General features: G+C 42.3%; 1 protein-coding gene across 1 annotated transcript in view; it reads left to right on the forward strand.

Moving 5' to 3' along the window:
* Ror1 (receptor tyrosine kinase like orphan receptor 1) overlaps positions 1-22,117 on the forward strand; it is a 350,790-nt gene that overhangs the window by 161,606 nt on the left and 167,067 nt on the right. The gene's annotated exons all lie outside the window — the stretch shown is intronic.

A 22,117-nucleotide genomic window follows, 5' to 3' on the forward strand; every position in this document is an offset into this window, starting at 1 on the left:
CTCAGTGTAAGTTGAAATCATGGTAGTTGCCAAGTAGAAATATCCTTCAGATTTGTGGATATGAGAGGATTTCAAGAGTGAGACCTGGACTAAGCACACAGTTTCATATAATCATGACTGCTATAGTGCAATAGAGTATAAATTTGGTTGCCATAAAGATTCCAGGCAGGAGTGACTTATATGAGGTGAGAACATAAGCGATAAGAGGGCGTTTTAGAATCTTATCCTATTGCTCCACCTTAGTAAAAGTAAGTGAAGCCAGCAGGGTTTGCAGGTATGCCTATATCACACCCAGAGAAAAAGGAAATGGAGTAAAGAGAAACCACACTCATTCCCTTCAAGACCAGTTATGGTCACATGGTCACACTTAGCTGCAAGAGAAGCTGGGCAAGGGGTCTACAGTCTAAGTTATAATCCTTTTATCTTGGAAGAAGAGAGCTGGCATTCAGGCCTTCTAGTGGTCTCAGCCACACACGGAGGGAAGTAAAGATCTGAGGTTGGATGAAGCACAGGCAAAAAGACTGCCACAGAGCTGGGATAGCCCAGTAGGTAAAGCGAATTTGAGAACATAAATAGCCAGGCATGGTCGCAGGTCTTTGTAATCCCAGTTCTGGGGTAAGTGGAGACGGGGATCCCTGGAGCTTGCTGTCCAGATAGAGACCTTTTCTCAAAATTACAACAACAAAACACACACACACACACACACACACACACACACACACACACACACACAAAACCAGGGTTGATATCTTTGTGGCCTGTGCACATAAAACATGTATACACATGTGAATATGAACATACACACACAGAGAGGGAGAGAGACAGAGAGAGACAGAGAGAGAGAGAGCAATGGGGTGACTGGTGATTGGAGTCAGTGAGACTGTTATGACAGAGGAGGGACCCAGGAAGGGAAGCCATACACGGAAAACACATGGTTGGACATGGTTGGAAGAGGCTGTTTGAAGGCTGTGCAGCAGAGACCCTCCAGAGTCCAAAAGACTTGGCTCTGGTGACAAGTGACATTCGTGAAGAAGCAGGTACAGACTAGGTTGGGAAGCCATGGGTGTGGAACAAGCGGGGGGCGGTGAGTCTGGTTGTAGTAGAAAGGGTTAGCAGACAGAGGGCCTCTGAAGAAGGCAGGACCCCAGGGCCGCCAGGGTAAGTGAAATTTAGTTCACATGTCTGAATGGGTTTGGTTTGATGATACTAATTTACTTTTTTTTTTTTTTAAGTATGAAAGAGGCTTTTAAAACAAAACAAAACAAAAATCCTCTTAAGTAAAAGGAGTGGATCCTTTTGGGGAGTTAGCTAATGTGTGCATAAATTTTTTCTTTGGCAGTTTTTTTTTTTTTAATTCTCTCTCAGATAATCTTATCTCAATTTAGGATCAGAAATCTTATTTATAGCTTTTCTGGAGAGAATTATTTCGAGGGGGCAGATTCTTTGCCCTTTGGACTTACTTTCTTTTTAAAAGCAGATAAGTTATCCCTCCTTTTTCTTAGGGAAGACAGTTGAAATATTAATTTAAAAACAATGATTGCATGCTGAAAGGGGGCATAAATCAAAGGAGGCGGGATATATTCAGCTGCCTCCTGTTTTATTGGCCTTTTCTCTTTGTCTTGTGGAGAGATTGTAGAAGCTCCAACTTCATCCTCCCATGAGGACAATATTGGAACTTATCAGCTTACAACCCGATTCTACCCCTGGCGCTGACCTAGGCGAGGGCTTGGCGCTCAAAGGCTTGGGGAAGCCTGCAAACACATTTCCCTATTGGAGTCATCGCAGAAACCATGGCACAGATGTCATCATACACATAGCCTCTTGCTGGAGTTTTCCAGCTTCTCAGGGCAACCTTAGATCTTGCAGTTGCCTTAGCTCATCTAAGATGAATGAATCTGGGACTCAAAGCTAGTCAATGACTAAGCCTGGCTTTGAAGGCCATCTGACTCTGTAGCCTATGTCTGTGTGCTTAGCCTATGATTATTCTGCAAAGCCAGAGATCATTGTTTGGAGAGAATGAGTAAGTGCTGCCCTACGGTACCCCATGACTTCCTTCTGCTCTGCAGCCTGACCCCATGGCTTGCACTGGTCATGGTATCCTCTACTGGTACCTGGCAGGGCATTGCAGCCTGGGGTTTGAGGGAAAGTTGAACCTCTTTAAGCTTCTTCTCACATCTGATCTGAGGAAAGAGTGCTGCCATTCTATACCTGCCCGTGGACTGTCCTGGATGAGTTCCTGTGTGGCTATAGAGTCCTCGCAGGGTATTTTGGATTTTTCTCAACAGTTTTACAGCCACCATCCAAAGCACACATCTTTTTCCTGAGGCCCTCAGGGACTCGGTGACAGAGACTCAGAGCTCAGCCCTAGGGAAACAAGAAAAGTAAGCATAACCGGGGGCTGCCAAAACAGTAGGCCCTGATTCCTCTTGGAGCTCCAGCATTTAATTTATACAGCAATAAGAATGAATGAGTTAACTTAAGTGCAGGTTTTGTTAGGGTTCCAACATGTGGTCAGCTTCAGTAAGAGTTATCTGTTATTTATTGTCTGATGAGCCTAAAGTGGCAGTCTAAATACAACCCCAATCATCTTTAGACTTGCCTAATTTTCTTTTATTTATTTTGTGAATTGTTCATGATGATGCTGATGCCTTGTGTGTGGAACAGGCTTGTGAAATCAACTCTTTTGAAAACCACATTGGTAAAACTTATTTTCAAACGTGGTAAAGTGATAGATGGCTGTGGTGAAAGAATTCGGTGCTGATTAAAGAGCATCAAGTAAGAAATAGGTATTTTCCCCCCAATTCTTGGTTCCATTTTTAAAATGGCGAAACCATGCTTAGATACTCTTTCAAAACTTAAACACAGTGCCTGTGCAGATGTGATGGAGTTGCAAACATTGGCCCGTGGATGTTCTAACGTGGAATGTGGTTTTTATTAAGCCTTGTTCTTGTTAGGGTAAACCAGTGGAAACAGGAAGGAGTCCTGGTCCCAGGGCCTGGCCTCTGAACCCCTGACAGGGTCTGGTGTCTATTAAAGGAGCTCATGACTCCTGAGTCTATAGGAAGGCTAGAGATGGAAGCCTCACCCAAGTTATCTTCAGCGAAAAGTGTGGCTAATGTCACTGTTACTGTCACTTCCTTCTGGCTTCCTGACAAGGATTGGATTGACCTGTTCATGGGAATATCTTGTTTGTGGAATTCCCCTGTCCCTCACAAATTGTTTATGTTGCAAGCAGGTATGACTTTTTCCTTCACAGCTCTCCTTACTCTGGTTTCGAGAATATCACCCAGTGTAATGATGCAGATCCTTGATGCCAATAAGCTTTCCTCTACCCCGATACACATTTTCCCAAAGGCACAAAAGATGGGTATCCCTACCCATCCTTACATCTCACTCAATTCTAGACAACCCCCCCCCAAGGGTCTAAAGGTCAAATGGCTGCAGAGCAGGAATTGGGCAGCACGCTGACTGCAGGTTTTCATAATATACTTACTACACAAATCTGTCCGGCTGACCATTCATTTGTTCATTCATTCTCATTTGATTCCGGCGTTTTGTAACCTCACTGGCCCTCCATCACAGGGCTTTCCAGAGCACCTTAGACTTTCCTGTGGTTGTAATGAATTCAGTTGCCCCTATATATCAAGTTTTCTGTACGAGTGTTCTCACTGATTGACATAGACTGTTTATGGTTATGTAAGCATGGCTGGAAATCACCCCATATACCCTGCCTGTATTTTCTTTCCTCTTCCATGCAAATTCTTTGCTTATCACTGAGCATGCAAAGCAAGCAAGCAGCGGTATGCCAGTTAAAAACATTGCCTTTCTCATGGATCTTTCTGCTGCTGTGTAGCCCTCTCTTATACCTGTAAGTCTTCCTTGACAGTTTTGACAGAAGAGCCTGGGGTTATAGTTCTAGGAGAAGGAACAGCAATAATAGCAGGGGAATGTTCACATTGCCCAGGACACATTTTTTTTCTTTAAGTGCATACTCTCAGTCCCAAGGGGGGAAAACACATTTTCAGAAAGAATTGGCATTTCTTCTGAACCCAAATCTAGTCGTTCCCACAATTTAATGCTTTACTCTCTTATGTAGAAAAGGTGGGGATGTAGGTAGCAGTCAATATGGGGCTCTCTGGGGCTTCTGTGAAATCTTTAGGCTGTTCTTGGCTTTCAGCTTCATCTGCATCCATTGTCATTTCTACTCTCAAGGTTACAAAAATGGAAGCCATTATGTCAGCATTCCAGGCATGGGGAAGTAGAATGGTAAAGGACACATGAGGCATGGACTAACTCTCCACCGACCTTTGTAGAGGTATCTATGGAATCCCACATAGTATTTTCTTTAGAACTTCATGGCCAGATCTTGAGCACATGGTCACATTGGCTGCACTTAGACACAGTGTCATCTGAATAAAACTGAGGTGTGGCTAATGAATACCAAAATACAAGCCAATAGAAAGTAGCTACTCTGTCTCCTGTGATTTGACCTGTGGTTTGGATTTCTCATTTCCCTGAGAACTCACACATCTGGAACAGAACATGCTGCTTAGGATAGAGCATAAAGTAGCTTGAGTTCATCTCCATACCTCTCATCATCTGAGTTCCAGCTTCCTCCCTCCTAAGTTTCTTATAATAAATTGTTGATTCTGAATGAATAGGGACCACAGCATTGGAACAGAACTTAGAAACATACCATACTAAGGTCTCACAGTCTCTTTATCCAGACATTCCTTCAAAGTGTCCCTGTTCCAAGTGCCATCCTTGATTCCCTAGGCAGGTGGCTGGCATTGCTAGTTGGCTTCCTGCTCCAACATCTGTTGTCGCTGCCTTTCTCTGTCCAGTCTCTCCTCTAGCTAGGATTAACACCGTTCCCATCTACCTACCTGGTTCACAGACCTATCCCTGGCATCGAAAATCACGTTTGAGATGACACATCTAGCGAGATCTTGTACAGGAAGGCTCCTTCTGAAGTTGCAAAGTTCCATGAGAGCCCCATTTGATGGCATTGCTGCTCTCCTGTCTTCACTCACTAGACCTGGGTGGACTCTTGGAGGGCAGGAAAGTGAATTTCCCATTAGCCTCTTCCATCCAAAAGAAGCCTTTCTACTCTTTGTTGGATGCATGAGGGCAGAGGTCCCAGAAAACATTTCCCTGACGGTCCTAAGTTTAGGGGATGGAGGCCAGGCACACTGTAATGAAGATATCTCCCGCATTCCTCACAGTGTCAAGCCTGCCGGCAGTCACTGTTATATTAAACTTCTCAATAGCAGCCGCTCCGTGGTCACAGCCATCAAGGGAGAAGGAACTAGTTTGTGCAGCTGAAGGGTCTCTTGAGACAGTGCCAGTCACTTGAGTAAAATGCTGGGCTTTGTCTAATGGTTTATTTTCACATAGGAATAGGTCCTTGGCGCTAATCCTATTTGAATCTTGGGCTCCGTGGAGCAGAAAGATGAGCCGGAGACCTCAGGTTTCATTTGTTGTTGAAGTTTGACCAGACATTTGGTGTAAGTGTGTGTCATGCATGACTTTGCTTAAGTAATTAACATTCCTGTCAAGGCTCAGTAAAGGGTCCTGTGTTACAGGGTCCCTCCAAAGGCCAGTTTAAACCTTTGAACTCTTAGCCTTTCTTTTATCGTGAATTGCAATATGCTTGTTTCATTTTTTAAAACGATTTAGAATTTCTGGGAGAAATATTTATTATTATGAGAATGAACTTTGGAAAGTAAGGTGATTTCAGAATAGAAAAAGAGTAAATACAGAATGACATGCAAGAACAATTGGTCAAGGAAATGTCTAAAAATACTTTTTAAGTTAAGGGAAGGGAAGAGTGTGGGTAAATATGACAATAGTCATCAGATATTTAGGGAACTGGCATGAGAATAAACAAATGAACTTACCAAAGGACTGAAGTGAGGTTTTCTTTTTCTTCTCTTTGTTTCCCCCCCCCCCCCTTTTTGTTACCCATCTCCGTTTTCCTGTGGCCTCCTTCCTTTCACTTTTAAAAACTTCTACTCAAGGCTGTTAAGACCAGACGGTCTATGTAACTAGAAGATGAACCTCACTTACTAAGAGACATCCTCTTGAGTGAGTGGATGAAGGCATAGGAGCATCATGAGGTGTTGTGCCAAGCAGTGGGAATGTGGAGGAGAAGAGACGGAGTCTAGAGGAGACACGTCGGGAGTATGTCCGTTTGTTGAGGAGACTGGATCACAGGAGATGGACCACAGGGGCTAACGGTAGACACCTGCTGCTGGAAGGGACCAGTGATCAGAAAAGTCTTCTAGTGATGCTTTAGCTGCTTCTCTAGTAATAGCCAGGCATCAGTCAGATGGGGGGATAGGGAAAGTGCCTTGAGTAGAACCAAATGTTCAGAAAAACCTGGAAGCTGGTGTCTGGGTACAGGCTGTGACTCCAGACTCTCTCTGCTCTGCCTGTGGGAAAGCTTGGGGCAGGGGGGATGGGAGATGATGCTTGGGAAGGTTGGAGGTAGGATGTATGACAGTAGGGTTTTTTTTTTTTTTTTAGTTTAATTTTGTTATTTTGTATTTTTTTTCTTATTTTTCATATTGACCTCAGTTCCATCTCCCTCCCATCCTCCCATGGCCCCCTCTGACTCCCCCACATCCCATCCCCTATTCACTCCCCAGGAAGGGTGAGGCCTTCCAGGAGGGATCATTATAATCTGTCCAGTCATTTGGGGTGGGGCCTAGGGCCTCCCTTGTGTCTCTAGGCTAAGCGAGTATCCCTCCTGAAGTACTTTCCTGCACCAGGGATACATCCTGTCAGAGGGGCCATAGACTGCCCAGGCCTCCTAACTGAGACCCACGTTCAGCGGGTCTGGGTCTGTCCTATGCTGTTTTCCCAACTATCAGTCAGTCTGGGGTCCATGAGCTCTCTCTTGTTCAGGTCAGCTGTCTCTGTGGGTTTCTGAAGCCTGATCTTGACCTATTTGCTCGTCCCTTCTCCCTTTCTGCAACTAGATTCCAGGAGTTTGTCTCAGTGTTTAGCTTCTGTTTCCATGATGGCATATACATTAGTTATCAATCTCATTATCAGGGAAGGGCATTTAGGGTAGCCTCTCCAATTGCTCAGATTGTTAGTTGGGGTCATCCTTGTAGGTCTCTGGACATTTACCAGTTCCAGATTTCTCTCCAAACCTGTAATGGCTCTCTCTATTATGGTATCTCTTTTTTTGTTCTCCCCAGACTCAATCTTCCTTCTCCCTCATGGTCTCCTCTTCCCTCCTCTCCACCTCCTTTCTCCTAACTCCCTCTCCACTCACTACCCCCTCTCCCAATATGCTCAGGAGATCTTGTCCCATTCTCCTCCTGGGAACCGTATATGTCTCTCTTAGGGTCCTTCTTATTTCCTAGCTTCTCTGGTGGTGTTAATCGAAGGTTGGTGATCTAAAATCCATATATGAGTGAGTACATACCATGTTTGTCTTTTTGTGACTGGGTTACCTCACTCAGGATGGTTTCGCCTGATAGGATAGGATACTGGGTGGGTTTAAATAGCAGGGTGACTTTGGTAGTTGTGTGGGCAGTGTCTTTGAAGGGGAAGAGAAAACCCTTTTCAGGAGATTAGATGAAGTGGCTGAGAGGATCAGATAGAAGCTGAAACTCGGCTATTTACAGTAGATACTGTGTTTGAAAAGACCTGGGATGTGGACTTGGAAGGCCTGGTTGACTAAATAGAAGATGCTGCTGTATACATTGGACTATGGATTTCTTAGTAACTGATACCATGTGCTATCTTCATATCCTTCATCATTATCTAGTACCTAAAATAGCTTAATGTTTTACTAATGATTGCCAAACAAATATTTATTCACTGCGTTATTTAATTTTAGTAGCCTACACAGCACATTTGTGGGGGCACCAGTTGCCCTCCAATATCTATTTCCCTTTTAGGAAAAGAACTCTGACTTGAAACTGGTTACATTGTTTTCCAGCTTTTAAAAAAATGCATTTCCCAGCATCCTCATAGAGATGTGGTGTCACTATGTGACTTAGATCTCATCTGGAAGTTCAAGAAAGTCTTCTGCTGTCCCCTGCCTCCTTCCTACTGTCTGGAATGTAAACACTGGAGTTTCTGTTTTGGAGGTGGGGTCGCAAAACAGGCTGAAGGCTTCCCTTCTGGCTATGAAACTACCTACCAGCCTTAGATTGCTTTGAGCCAGAAACACACTTCCACTGAAGCTACTTCTTTAAAGTTTAATATTCTGGAAAAGTGTAGCTATCCCTAACCCACAAGAAGTACCTGGAAATTGCTTTTATGTACACAGTCTCCTCTGACATTAACCACACTGCTGTGTGCTTTTAAATCATCTGTATCAGACAGGGAAAGAAACTGAGACGCAGAGGCATTGTTTTATTTCCTTACTCAAAATGCCACCCGAGTCTCTTGATTGTTCAGCCCTCTTTCTTTTCTGCCAGGTGACAACAAATGCCTGTAACACCAAGTCACCTGAACCAGGCTGTTATCACATACTCAACTTTAGGTTGAGTTTCCTGGTACCTGTTTAACATCTTATGGCTTCTATAAAATACATAAACCAATTCCATCTATTGTCTCTGTACACACAAACACACACACACACACACACACACACACACACACACACATACACACACACAGCCCTCCATGTCCATTAACCACCTATGTATAAATGTAGTAGCCCTCTGATAGTTGTGCCTGAACTTAAAATATATAAATTATGCTTGTAATGCCATCCTCTAAAGAATGCAATTTAATACTTATTTACAAAGTATTTGTGTTGTCTTGTGAAGTGTAGGTAACAGAGGTGATTTAAAGAGGAAGTATATTTATAGGCCATTTGCAAACATGTCACACTTTCTGTAAGGCACTTGCTCATCTTTAGCCTATAGTATCCACAATAGCCCCCTAGGGTGCTGAGGACCGATTGTACATGTTAAAAAAAAAAAAAAGAAAAGAAAAGGGCTGTTGGGCATTGTGGTAATCCTGGCATTTGAAGGATAGGCAGGTGGATTATAAAACTGAGGCTAGTTTAGACTGCCGTGGAGTTCAGGGCAGACTCAAGCAACATGGGGAGACCCTTTCTTAGACAGATAAACAACCTGACAGAGCAGTCCTAACTCAGTTCACTTCATGGAGTATTTGTGAAGATCTTATGGGGACTCTTGATCTGTACTGAATGTAGGAGAAGTAAAGCTGTCACACCCTGCACCTTAGGAGCTTGTGTTGACTTTTGAGAGTTAGGAAAAATTTCTTTACTTTCGAATTACAAAAAGATGGTGTGCTAAAGTGGACATGAATTCACTGGGCTATTTAGAGAAAGCTCACACTCCCTGAGCAATGGTACCTTCTGATCACATACCATGTAGTGTGGTGTCATCAACAGATGTGATATGATGTAGGTTTTAGTTCTGTCTGTTGTCTAGCACATCTCACCTGTTGTGTCTAAGCACCTTGCTATGACGCTAGTGGCATGGCCTAAGCTTCGGGAACTGTTTGATCCTTAAGTTAAACCTGAAAGGTGCTTGTTAAACAGTTGACTTAGGCATTAACTTCCCCTATGCCCTTATGCAATAGGTACTGGCGACAGGAAATGATAGCCTTTATTTTACCACTATTGCTTTTCAAGCACTTTTATATGTGTAACATGTAACAATGATTTTATACTTTCAATGCTACAAAATTGAAGTATATGTATTATATAGATGAAACCACTGGAGTTTGAAGTTGCAATCTTTCCATGAACTTAGCACAGTGGGTTAGGCTCAAATCTATCCAGCTCTGTATGGCTTCAAAGCACCCACTGGTATCCCCTGCCCCACAGCATGTCTCTACTGAACCTTACAGCAGGGTCATACCACCTAGCTCCCTAGCATTCACTCATGGCACGATGGCAAGCACTGGTAGATTTTTATCATGAATGGTGTTTCCACGGCAAATGTTAGTAGTAATTGTAGCAAGCCTTATTGTCAGACTCTCTTTGGACTGCCAGCCCCCAAATAACAACACAGAGACTTATTATTAATTATAAAAACTTGGCCTTAGCTTAGGCTTTTTTTTCAAAAAACTCTCATAATGTAATTAACCTATATTGTTAAATCTATGTTCTGCCACATGGTTTGGGTTACCTTTCCTCAGTGTATCTCGTCTACTTGCTCTGAGTCTGCTGTCAAAATTCACACATCCAGATTCTTCCTCCTCTTCCTCCTCTTCCTCTCTCACCCTGGAAATCCCACCTATCTTCTCTTGCCTAGCTATTGGCTGTTAAACTCTTTATTAAACCAATCACAGCAATACATCTTCACACAGTGTTTAAATATCCCACAATAAGCAATGTTCTTACATTTAGAATTTCTTGATACCACATTCACTTGAGGAAATGACCCGTTTTGTTAACTTGAGAAAGCCAACTGCAATTTGTATTATTTTCCTTATTAAAAGGAAAATTTTAACCTTCAGTTTTCAAAATCAAGCAATGGAAGGACACTTCTCAGCAGTCTTCTAGTTGCTTTCCGAGCCTTTGAGAGATAGACATGCTTGAAGAGGATTTTACTCTCTTTTGCATTTATCACCTCATTCAGTATAATCCTTAATACTTTACTACCTGGCTCTTGGGTCTCAGCTTTGGTGAGATAAGTACATACAAGGGATAGTCCTTTTTTAGGAGACTATTGGGTTTCAGATTAGTTGACTAAATAGCAAGTTGACTTTGAGATCTTGAAGCCAATTTGAGTGACAGTGATTGAAGCAACCTTGCTACAGAGGTTTGGGAGTCAGATTCAGAGTCTAACTCATTTTCTCCTACTGGGAGACATTGGGCAAGTCATCAGACTTTCCACAGCCTCTTTAATATGGAATGGGAGTGTCATTGGCTGTTGTGAGGGTTAAATCCTATGTTGGAGTTTGAATGTAATACCTGTCACCACATGCTGGACATATGTCACTCACAATCCTTTATTATTCTGTTCTTTGTACTCTACCATGAAGTGTCACAGGTGTGACTAAAACTAGCAATGTACTCTCTAAGTCATCAAACATGGAGACACGCATGAAATGAACAACAATCAGGGACTCTGCCCAACTGGTTCAGTTACCCAGAACTGTCAGAGCAACAGCCAAAATCTTTTTCATTAAACATCAAGCTGTATGTGTCAAGTCTGTGTCACTGGTCTGTGCATGCTGCCCTCACAGACAGCAGGGCACACCCAGCTCAGCATGTTTTCTTAGTCATCACCCTGGCTTTTAATGGGGATAAATAGATGCCAAGATCTATGAAATTCTTGCTGGCCAATCTAGTAGAGGAAGTATAGTTTACCTCGGGTCTTCACCAAGCCAGCTAAACTGAGGTGAAGTTTTAGACTAAAAGAAAATGAAGACTGAGTAAGTTCCTTAGGGACTTAAGCCCTCTATAAGAAGTAATGTTTGTCTGGGCCAGGCATTGGTGGTGCATGCTTTTAATCCCAGCACTCGGGAGGCAAAGGCAGGAGGATCTCTGTGAGGTCAAGGCCAGCCTGATCTTCAGAGCTAGTTCTAGGACAGGCTCCAAAACAATACAGAGAAACCCTGTCTCAAAAAACAGAAGAAGAAGGAGAAGGAGAGGGAGAAAGAGGAGATGAAGGAGAAGAAGAAGGAGGAGGAGAAGAAGAAAAAGAACAAGAAGAAGGAGGAGAAGACATCTTTGTCGTCATCGTTGTCATTGTCGTCGTCGTAGTAGTCTCTAGTCCCAGCCAACCTCACTGACCAATTGATCCCACTTGGTCCCTTCTCTAATCTCTAGATCCTGCCTGTATGTGCCAAAATTCTAAGGCCAGTTATATTTAAATATCTGAAACATGAATAAAACAAAGCAGGCCTGCCATGTAAGACTGTGGTTAGAAAGGGGGGTGGCCAAGTAAGAGTAACAGCTTGTTCACTGAGAAGTTCTTGCGTGGAAACATCCTCTAACATCTTTACATGAATAACTTTGCCCAACAATGTTATAAGTTGAACATAACCATTTTCATTGTTCATATGAGAAATCAGAGGTCCAGAGGTGTGGCCAGCTTCTAGACGTAACAGAGAATGAAGAACCAGCTTGGGGAATTGGTCAAATTCCACATACCCACTTGATGAGCTACGAAGAACATTTAGCTCCAGCCAACATGGCTATTGAATTGTCCTCATCTTCCCACCTCCTTCTCTTCCTCTTCTTCCTCCCTCTCCCTTGGACACTGTGTTCCAGTTGCTCTTGGATTCAGCCTAATCTGGTCTCACCCTAATTTCTAGCGTAGATGTTTGTATTCTTTACGAAAGGCAGTGCAATGATTTCAAAGTGGCCCCTGAATTCAGAACCTGTGCTTAAACCACACCTAGGCAACTTATTTCATATCTGACTTTAGGCAAGTTATTCCTCCCCCCCCCACACACCCATTTACACAGTGCAGGCAATGATACTACATAACCACAGGCTAACATGTGCGATACACTCGAAACAACACTTAGCCGGAAACAATTACAGTTTGCACCTGTATTTTTGCAATTTGAGATAATCCTATTAATATTTGCTCAGTGCAATATTCAGGCATTTTAAGTTCCTAGGTAACTAATAAAGGTGCTGTAGAAACTTAGCAGTTTTTCATCTCGTATGGACTTTTAAATATATGTCCTATATAAAATATAACACAGAAAGATAGAAATAAATCACCTGTAAAACCTCACTTGAAAGCTGCTCATAAATCATATAAAAGTGGGGCCAAGTGTAAAGATGGCTGTACAGATTGGGTTAAAGCCCTCCTTGTAAGCTCCTAACGAGGGGTGCTGGAAGGGCTGGTCTTGCAGTGTGTGTGGTCACTGGAATCAGCCTCTTTATCTACCTGAAGCATGTGAGTGGGAGGAACTGATTCAGGCTCAGAGCTAGTCAGCAGATGATGAAGCCTTTGTTCCAAGATTCAGCCAGAGGCTGGGAGGAAACCCACCATGGCTTCTCCATCCCAGCATCCATGGTTTTCTCTTCTACTCTTGCCATTTGTTTTGCTTCTAATTTTCTAACCCACATATCAGAACCTGACCATGTGTTTCAAGGTCCCCAGGTTACAAGGCATTTCCTTCTTGAAGCTGTTTCTGAGTCCCTTAATTGCCTGCATCTTCTGTCTTTGAACTATACTGACCTTTCTTGTTTATCTTGGACCTTGCTGTTAGTGTGTTTAGTGGGGGTGTGCCCTAACTCTGGGCTCCCAAACACTGCACATTTTCAAATCCATTCTTTCATTTAACCCTTAAGACAGTTTTGTGAGGCCAATATTCTCATATTCACTTTTCTGACAACTAACCAAGTCTCAAGTGAAGTATGCTACAAGGCACAAAGCCACACCAGAGGGGCTAGAGAGTTGGCTTAGCATTTAAGAGTACTGGCTGCTATTCCAGAGGCCCCATGTTCATTTCCCAGCAACCACGTGGCAAGTCACAATTTTCTGTAACTTCAGTCCCAGGGGATCCAGTGTTCTCTTTTGACCTATTCAGGCACTATGAATGATGTACAGGTAAATAGACATTTAGGCAAAGCACACATATGTGTGGGTAAATGTATGTATATATGTATGTATGTATGTATGTATACATATGTAATGGAAATTAAAAAAAAAATCAAGGCCAAGGTAAGTTTCAATTCTAGAGCCTTATGTCCTTCACCCCATGCTTTTCTTTCTAAAGTCAGGTGTCATGTGTTGTTCACTCTTGCATCTCTATATAGTGTCAGATATTTGGTTCAATATATTTTTATATTCATTCAGCTTCTTTATTGATCCAGCAAAATGGTATGTCTTAGACACCAGCATTAAAAATATGTATAAATACCTAAAGAAGGAACGAAGGTGACATTTTAATGACATTTTTTGCCTTCCTTAATAAGATAGGAATAATAGAGCTCACAAACCCAGATGTCAGCAATGGCAGCAGCAACAGAAAAACAATGAAGACGGTTGAGTGTGACCCACTAAGGGGTGAGAGAGCCTATCTAATGGATGTGCTCACTCTGTTCAGGAGTGTGGGGGGGTAAACTATCAGTTAACCTCTTGCCATTTGTTTCTGTGTTGGAATACAAGCTTTGTGTTATGGCTTTTTTTTTTTCCACCAAGAAAATTTTGTACTTAATTTTACTATTTCTTTATTGTCAATGTCGGCAATTTTTATTTTAGTTTTTAAAAGAGACCGAAAAACAAAAGAACATGTGGTTTGTGTGGTTACTATATGTCGCCTTGAAAAGCTGCATGCTAAACCGAGGTGCAGCCCACCAGGTCCATATTTTCAAGGGAGAAAGCCTACTATAGAGAGGAAAATCACCTTTCTTCTCCTGCTCATCATTAGCCAGGGTATGGATGCCAATGGCCCGGAGGCTGCTCTAACTTTGCAGCTATCCCTGTGAGTGATACCTGCTGGCCCCATTTGTCCCACTTCCAGACCCATCCTGCCAGAGATGACTGACCTGTGTCCTTCCTACAGAGATCTGTGTTCTGGATCCTGCTCTTTAATTCATGTGGCTGACTTCGTTGCAATGAAATTAAGATGAGCAGATGGCAGGAATGTAGCATGGGCTGTCCAGTGTATCTGTGCCTTTGCTGCCCTGGGAAGCCCCATCCCTAATAAGGTGTTATCTGTGAGAGTGAAGTTCTACCCTGGGACCTCTTACCAGGTCCTGGACCAAGTTAAGAGGTTAGGGAAGACTTTATCAAAGATCTTCAGAAGCAGAATCCATGATGGCCTGGTGGGCATTCTCTTCTTAGCTTTGTGGTTTAATGACTACAAATAAATAACATTGGGTCTTTGAAACCATAATGGCTTGTGAGTGTTGTGAGATATTTGAACACACTGCGTGAAAATGTGTCTCTGTTTTTCCTTGCCTGCCTAGGCACCTTCTGATTGGTTTAATAAAAAACTGAATGGCCAATAGCTAGGCAAAAGAGGGTAGGTATGACTTCTGCAGAGAGAAAGGGAGAGAGAGAGAGGAACTCAGGGAGAAATCTGAGAGGTGGGAATTCAGCAGCGAGACACTGAGGGAGTTTGACCACAGTATTCAGGAAAGTTAACAAGCTATGTGGCAAAACTAGACTAATATAAAGGGGTTAATTTAAGGTATAAGAGCTAGTTTGGAACAAGCCCAAGCTCAGGCCAAGTTTTCATAATTATAAGAAGTCTCTGTGCTATTATTTAGGATCTGGCGGCCCAAAGAAAGTCCGGCAGCAGGTGAGTGACCACTATATGCTTGTACCAGTGTATCGATCACATCTCTGGTACTGGACCCCTGGTAGCCTGAGTTGTGATTTAAGAACTGTCAGTAACAGGTTTGCTGGATGTCTTCAGGACTGTCAATTCCTCTCTTTTCTTGGGCATGCCACCAAAGATTCTGCTGTACATTGGGTCACTGCCCCACCTTGTTACTCATATAGATAGTGTGTGAGCAAGTCATATTCAATGTCTGGCTATTAAGTTATCCCTAATGTCCAATTCCATATCTCAGACCTGGAGCAGAAATTGGTGAATTGCCACTCTGTGGCCTATGTGGTCAGATGAATGCGAGCAGCCCTCTCGGAGCCCTGAAGCACCTCTGTATTTGTGCCAAGTACACAGTAAACATTATGGCAAAGTTCCAGTCCACCTCCAACTTTTCCATGTCGTCTGTGTCACTGAAGTTGTTTTGTTCTGGGACTGAGAGGAGTTTAAAGACCTAGCAGCGAAGAAGTGGTTTATTCCCAATGGCTATGGGATTGTCAGATATATCCCTAGTCATGATCCCCTGGACACACGGTAGATTTGTGAGGCCCTGTGGGGAGTCAAACATGTTTACTAACAATTCTAATCTCATTCTAATGTTTAAATGAGTCCATTTCTGAACTTCGCCCCTGGTTGTCCGATCCAGGAGTACGGTGTCTGGAATCTTCTTTTTCAAAATTACAAAGCAGTTTTACCATTTCCTTCTATTCCTGTTCCTTTCTCTGACTATTCCCATCTTTTCCTACTGCCATACTCCCTCCCAAGTTCCCAGTCTCTTCTTCTTTAATTGCATGCATGTGTGCACAAATATATAAATACACCTGCTCTGTCCCTTCACTGTTGCTTGAATGTATGGGATTTCAGAGTTGACCACTTGATATTAGATAATCAATAAGGATGCTCCTCCTTGGGGGAAGACTACTTCTACTCTCAGCATCACTTAGCTGACTGGACTTCTTTGGTTAGGGGTGGGGCTCAGTGAGATGTACCCCTTCCATGTTAACATACCTATTGGTAGAATATCAGGAGATTCCAGTTACATGTTTAATCTGTACCAGGTGATGAGGGAAGCAAAGCCCTCGATGCTCCCACTGCTATATCCTCGTCTTTGCAATGTGACTATGAGGTACTGGTTGATTTCTCAATATGTGGGATGTTTTGGGCCCTACATGGACAAATATTTTCTAAATTTCAAAGTTTTTTGTTTAACTTTTATAGCGGCACTTGTGTGTTTCATTAACTCTCTAACTCATAGATTTATGAGTTACATTGCTTAATAGTCAGATTTATTTAAATAAAAAACAGTGAATCAACTTAGGAGAGAATAATAAGGGACTCTTAGTTCCAGAAATAAAAATTATAGAGTGTCGGCAGCTGATATTTGGGAAGCATTTTGATGGCTGAAGAGACTCTGGTCAGGAGCTAAAGATGAATTAATGTGGAATTAAGTTCTTTCTGGCCATGTGCCCTTGGGCACATATCTTCTTCTCATAGTCTGAGTTTCACTCTCAGAAAAATGAATGCACTAACAGCCAGTTTTGTTGGGCTGTGGAGAAAATCTTTGAGAAAATATAAATGAAGCAGTACGTTCTGAGGGGTCAGGAAATATTGTTGAATGCGAACATTACTAGAGGCTCCCTGAAAGTTTAATTGAACATGCATGTTTCATGTGGACAGCACATGATCGTCCCTAGAATATATTAGATATATGAGCTGCTGTTTTCCCATTCCTCTCTCTCCATTTATCAGATAATGGAGAGTGTGAATATTTGGGTTCTAGTTTGGGTCTGTGCTACCTCCAAAGAGACACACCCTGCCTCACTATGGTCCCGGTTTATCAGCTATAAAGTGAGTTTGAACTGATAGACTTCCCAAGGTTTCCCCCAGCCCAGCATTCTGTCTGCACCGATGCTCCTTCCCCATCCCCTGTAACAAATGGGAACTCTCAGAGCACGTGTGTCTCAGCCAGAGACAGCTCCCAGATGAACGGAGGTTAATTCTATTGTTTTGGTTTTTGTTGTTGTTTTGTTTTGTTTTGCACCATAGTTTGGCAGTGCCGTGCAGCTCACTGTGGAATCACACTAATGTTACACTGGAGATTGAGAAATAATTAGTTGCATCTATTTCCTCCTATAATAGAAGGGATGATGAATGTGGATTCTTCAAGCTGATCTGAAGTCTCTTACAAAATTAGTTAATAGCTGAGATGGCACAGACCTGGTGGAGAGCCTCAGGGAGCAGCTTTTTTTATTTTTTTATTTTTTTAGGTCAGCTCTCCCAGTTAAGCAGCTATCCAGAAAGATTTTTCTCATGCTGGAAGTATAAAACAGAAAAATGGGATAGTGAAATTGCTGAACACACACGAAGCGGTGCCATGGTGTCCTCACCCTGTGCCAAAGCAAATTTCTCAGCCTTATGTAATTTCTCTTTGGCTGTGAGGTCTCATGATTCTGTCTGAGGCTGATGCAGTGGGCTCTGCCTCAGCCATATCCTGCCCAGCCCTCCCTTGGTGGGTGTCATCTTGTAGGCATTAGGGAGCCATGATTGTGATTGATGAGTGAGACTTGTATCACTTCAGCTCACACGTTCAGTGTCTGGTCATCTCCACAAATTCATGCTGGGGGATTGCTAAAACAGATAGTGTTTATTGGCAGCAGAGTAACTCACAACTTGCAAAGGCACATTCGTTCATTTGGAAAATATTTGTGATCATTCCCCAGGCCAATAGCACTATGGGGAATTTTTTAAAAAATGTATTTTATATGGTTTTAAATATATATGGTGGGGCTTTTGCTCTTGAGGAATTTACAGCTCTTTGGTGCATCAGAGCAGAGGAGGGATATGTTTGCAAGTTGAAGGATCAGAGGATGTGGCAGTAGTAGGGGTATGAGGAGATAATGTCATGGAGGGTGACACGTGGCAGGTGACAGTGTCAAGTCTTTCCCTCTTCCTGATGGAGAAACTGAAAGGCAGAAAGGAACAGGAGACTAGCCAGGAGTGGGAAGACTGGAGGCTTGAATCTGGGGCCCTTTGCAAACTGTCTCTGTAATGCTTAGTTGTGACCTTTGTGCTTTGAGGAAACTGTATATGATAGAGGAAAGGTGATCCATGAAAGAAAGAGGAAGGAAGGAAGGAAGGAAGGAGGAAAGAAGGAAAAAAGAAAGAAAGAGAAGGAAGGAAGGAAGAAAGAAAAGAAATGAGAAAGAAAGGAAATGCCAGTGCTACCTCAGGAAATGTATAGAAGCGATGAGAAGCAACAACTTCGCTTAGTAAATAAAATGCATGGCTCTTGCCATTCAATGGCCATATCCTGAGGTTAACTGAATGATACACTTTCAAGTTTGAATATGGTCCGTTCTTCATGGCCTCATGTTTTGAGCACTTGGCCTCCAGCACATGGAGCTAGTTTGAAGAAGTGATAAGTGATGATAACTGGTTGTTATCTGCTTTCTTTGCTTCCTATTTTGAGCCTTGTGAACAGGCATTCAATGCACTGCCACTGCCATGAAGTGGGCCACTCCACCATACTGGCTTGACGAACCTCTGAAGGGCTGAGCTAAAATAAAGCATTTCTCACTTAAACTGTTTTTGTTGGATATTTTGGTCATAATGGCATAAAAATTACTGTTATTAAGCTATGATACTGTAAAATGGTCATTGGCTTCCACTGTTTGAGAGAAATTTCTAGAATAGAGAGAATATAAATCCCGTATCATCAGTGTCATCTTACTTTTTTACAACCATTTTGTTTATTACTTGTTATACCTAAAAATGGGGCATAAGAAAGAAATGGAATAAGTTAGCTACCATTCAACAGCCCTAAAATAAGCTCTCTTTTCTTGTTTTCCTCATTATTGAACTGGATATCATTTGAATTGACAATATGGGATTTTTCACTATTTGAGGCAATGGCATCCTCAGCTGTCTTCTGGGGTGCTTCATCCTGCTCTATCAGTCATCTTTGTATTATTATAACATACACTGAGGCAAACTAGCTTCACACAGAAAAGTGAAATAAGCTCACAGTTTTCCAGGTCCAAGTCTAGTACCATGACTGCCAGCCATTTGCTTGCATCACAGGTGTGGGCCCTGGGCAGTAATGGCTGTATTGTACATAGAAACAAGTGTTCACATCTTGAGTAGAAACCAGAGGAGCCTGGGCAGCAGAGGACTCGGGGTTCACTGTTACGGTATACCCCCACTGACCTAAGAATGTCCCACTAGGCTTCACTTGTTAAAATTCCACAATACCTTCCCCTATCAGCACCCTTGGGATCACACCATTATATGGATTTTTAGAGTGCACTCAAAGTATGCCCCAAAGTAATCTCCACTATCATAAGCAATCTCGGTGTGGTTCTCTTTCACCTCTCCTTGCTTCTGACTCTACTCTTATTGTTTATATCTTCTTTTCTGCCCTCAGTTCTTGGGTGCTAATGCCCAGACTTGTAGGATGCTGCCATTGTTGCTGATAATTGCTCTGTACAGCTTTCTTATATTCAGTCATTGCACCTTCATCTTACAGATGAAGGCACTGAAAACTGGAGGTGCTATTTGTCCATCTGTGATGGGTGCACACTATGGCTCTCCTGGTTAGTAGCTGGCTAAAATTAGACACCTGGAATCTTGACTTATTTTAATTTTGCATATAGAGAGAGAAGTATGGAAAATAAACAGCCATTCTGTCATTCATAGAAAATTTGGTCAGTTAGACATTTATTGAGTGAGGTTCCAGGAAACTATTTGTGAATAGTTTCTCTTATTGGCCAAGAATTTCCTGTAATAAGTCATTTTGATGGAGATAGTGACAGAATAAGGTGATATTAATGTAGGCAATAAACTGTGCTGGATGGTAGTTTTGATCTCAAGAATAGTTGTGCTTTTATTGGGCAACAGCTGTGTACCAGATCATTTTTATACTTCTCTGCAGATAGTTCAATGTGGCAAAGATAGTATTTACAGACACAGATAATTGTGTCTGTAGTTTCCAAACTCAATAGCTGGTAAATAGTAGGTACTCTATAGATAACTACAAAATATGATAATGGTGATGGAATATTGGACTTTAACACTAAAAGTTGGTTTTTATTTTGTGGTCTAGATATTTTTTCTTGTAGGTATGTAAAGCAGAAAAAGAGTACATAGAGTTCCAGAAGGGAACATTTATATATGTTCCTTTAGCATTGTGGATGGTAGCTGGCAATCAAAAAATCTGGACAGCCATGTGTACTAGTCAGGGTTATCCAGAAACCAATAGGATGTGTATGTAGGTGTGTGTGTGTGTGTGTGTGTGTGTGTGTGTGTGTGTGTGTGTGTGTGTGTAGGTTGTTGGTTCATATGGCTATGGAAATGGGGAATTCTTAGATATGCAGAGTTGACTGTCAGGCTAGAGACCAGGGATAAGCAGTTTGAATTTAAAGGTGTCTGCTGACTGATGCCCCTCTTTTTTCTAGGGTGACTAGTCCTGTGTTCTACTCAAGCCTTGAACTTATTGGATAAGTCTATCATCACCAACATGGTAGACTCTGTCTTCTCAACCTAAAATCTACCCATTCCAATCTAATCCAAAAACATACTCCAAAAAACTTTTGAGTACTATGGGCCAGTCACACTGACACATAAAATTAGCTAGCACATGCTACCTGAAAATTATGTTGGTAAATTTTAGTGGATGGTGATCCTGGAGTATTTAACCAAATAATTGTCCTAAAAGAGAAGAAAACTGCATGTTCAAAAGAGTCCAGTTGAAGACACTTCAGTGTTTCTTTCCATGGAGAGCAATGTTGAGGAATGAGTAAGAACAGAGGAGATAGTGGGAGGTGGTTGGAACCCAGTGGAACTAGAGCCACAGGAAGAACATTCTAGTAGAAGACACAACTGTAAAGATTGAGCCTCCCACCAAATTCCTGGACCAGCAAAGAGGAACAGGGAAAGGGAATAGAATACAGAATGCAATGTATCCTTTTCAACCTCTTGTTGCTGCCCACCATTGGGCAAATTCAAGCAATGTAGTGCTTGTAATGGAGCTGTGGCTGATTTGCTCTTAAAGGTCAGCCTCATGGGCATAGAATGGGACAAAGATTGACCCAGTGAGCTGTAAAGGCTTTTTAAAAAAACATGAAAATCAGTGTAAACAGAATGTGGCTGTTAGGAAGTGAAGTAGGTGGTTCCAGCACAAGGTGAACAGAGCTGAAAATACAATTCATCCTAACAAGGGGAAACAGAAAGGTTCTAAAATACAAATTCCCTCTACAAAGTATACCGTGTGCACACACACAGGGTAGCTGTGCCTATGTGCCGGGGAATCCAGGGACCAAAATCTGCACATGGAACACTCTAATGGCTGCTTGAACAGAGAATATTGTACAGGAGTGAGAGAGTAGTGGCATTTCATGGACCATAAAGCAGATGGAGGAGAAATGTGCCATGAACAGAGGCCATCGATTAGCTTGAACCTCTGCCATGAAGACCTAGCTTTTGAAACATAAGGCAAAAGCTTGCTCAGAGTTGAGTTTTCTGTCACGTGAATAAGGGGGCTTACATCTGAAGGATTTGAGGACTTTCCTGCTTTTGCCTGATGGCAAGGGAAAAGCTCTGGACATGCACACCCAACCTTCAGAGACTGAAGTACCAATAACCTAATAACTAAGGCTAGTCAAAGCCCTCCTAAGTGATATCCTTAGGTCCTGGGGATGGTCAGAAAGAGACCCTGTTATCATCTCCAGGTCACTTCAGCTGGGATTACAGGCTTATGCAGGCCCAGCAGATAATGGGAATTAATTAGAGGGAAAAAATAGATATTTGAATCATAAATCATCCAGATTGGAAAAACGCATGTCTATAGAAAAATAAAAATTCTAAAATTCTAAAC

Source organism: Phodopus roborovskii, unplaced genomic scaffold, assembly GCF_943737965.1.
Source record: "Phodopus roborovskii unplaced genomic scaffold, PHOROB, whole genome shotgun sequence".
NCBI lineage: Eukaryota > Metazoa > Chordata > Mammalia > Rodentia > Cricetidae > Phodopus > Phodopus roborovskii.